The sequence below is a fragment of the Sinocyclocheilus anshuiensis genome, unplaced genomic scaffold, assembly GCF_001515605.1.
Source record: "Sinocyclocheilus anshuiensis isolate Anshui unplaced genomic scaffold, SAMN03320099.WGS_v1.1 scaffold1254, whole genome shotgun sequence".
In the NCBI taxonomy this organism is placed as follows: Eukaryota; Metazoa; Chordata; class Actinopteri; order Cypriniformes; family Cyprinidae; genus Sinocyclocheilus; species Sinocyclocheilus anshuiensis.
Genome location: NW_015557130.1, coordinates 310,717 through 312,667, shown reverse-complemented (window position 1 = coordinate 312,667; position 1,951 = coordinate 310,717). Strand labels below are relative to the sequence as shown.

Below are 1,951 nucleotides of genomic sequence, written 5' to 3'. Positions count from 1 at the left end.
CTCTCTCTCACACACACACACACACACACACACACACACACACACACACACACACACACACACACACACACAGGCACTCACACTCGCAGACACACAGACACAGACACACACACTCGTAGACACACACACACACACACACACAGACACACACTCACTCACACTCACACTCTCATAGACACACACACTCACACACACACACACACACACACACACATAGACACACACACTCATAGACACACACACACTCACACTCACTCACTCACTCACACACACACACACACACACACACATAAACTTTACTTTACTTTTACTTACTTTGTCATTTAGCAGACGCTTTTATCCAAAGCGACTTACAAATAAGAAAAAGTAATTAAAACTAAAAGCTAAAACTCTATAAATACTATATATATACACACATTTAAGAAAATAAAAGAAATTAAATAAAAATGACAAATGCATACAACAACATTTCAAAACTAAACATTTAAATGAAAACAAAAAAATAAAGCTAAAAACAACTCAAAACATTAAAAGAACAAAAGGTATGAGTATCCAGACACACAGACAGACACACAGACAGACACACAGACAGACACACACACACACACAAGGGTTGCAAAAAGGTGGAAAATTTACAGTAAATTACGGAAACATTCCAGGGATTTTTGGAAATTTACCGGAAATTGTCCACCCCTTTGTAACTCTAGTCACCACACACTGAGAAGGAAATAAACTGTCTGTATGTCACAGTAAATGCACAAGTGTTCAAATGTTTGAGGCCAGCCAGATTTCTAAAGAAATTAATCCTTTTATTCATCAAGGACGCATTAAATTGATCAAAAGTGACAGTAAAGAGATTTTCAATGTTACAAAAGATTTCTATTTTAAATGCCGTTCTTTTGAACTTTGTTCATCTGTGAATCCTGAAAAATGCATCACAGTTTCCACAAAAATGTTAATCAGCACAACTGTGTTCAACATTGCTAATAATCAGAAGTGTTTCTTGAGCAGCAAATCAGAATATTAGAATGATTTCTGAAGATCATGTGACACTTAAGACTGGAGTAATGATGATGAAAATACAGCTGCGCATCGCAGAAATACATTACAGTTTAAGAGATTCACATAGAAAACAGTTATTTGAAATTGTGATAATATTTCACTGTTTTTACTGCATTGTTTGATTAAATAAACACAGCTTTGATGAGCAGAAAAGACTTCTTTCAAAAACATGAAAAAATCTTTCTAACCCCAAACGTATGAACAGTAGTCTATATTAAAGAATAGCTAATGTATAAAATCATATATAAACACAGTCATGAATAATTAAAAGCATTTTTCCCCAAAATGCACACTCATGATGCAGCGCCCCGTGTGTGGAATAAGTTCAGCATAAATATTTGATGAAACACTTAAACTAAATGAAAATTAGAAATGCTGTCTTGGCAGATGATCAACTCAAAAAGTAATATAAAATAAATAAATAAAAAATTATAAGTGCGCATAACAAATGAACTTGAAACAACATCTAAGAGCTATAAGAGTGTGTAAGTGCGGGTCACGGTGGCGTCACCTGGGCCGGCTCTTGCTCTGCTTCAGACACTGCTGGAAACAGTCCTTCTCCAGCCAGAAGCGCAGGACTCGCTGCTCCTCCGTGGGGAAGTGGATGGACTCTGGCACTGCCTCCACCATTCTGACCTCTACAACACATGAACGGCACATTACACTGCCTCGCTCACAGCAAAACACCTCAAAAACTGAGCCAGCGTGACTGAAGTAAAGCATGCCTCTCATCTACACACACACACACTCTCACTCTCACACACACACACACTCGCGCGGACTCAGACACACTCTCAGACACTCATACACACACTCTCACACACACTCTCTCTCACACTCTCACTCTCACACACACTCTCACTCTCACACTCTCACTCTCACACTCTCA

The 1,951-nt window shown here is 38.3% G+C and overlaps 1 pseudogene; it reads right to left on the bottom strand.

Annotated features, from left to right (window-relative positions):
• LOC107677939 (isoleucine--tRNA ligase, cytoplasmic-like) overlaps positions 1–1,951 on the bottom strand; it is a 75,890-nt pseudogene that overhangs the window by 63,391 nt on the left and 10,548 nt on the right.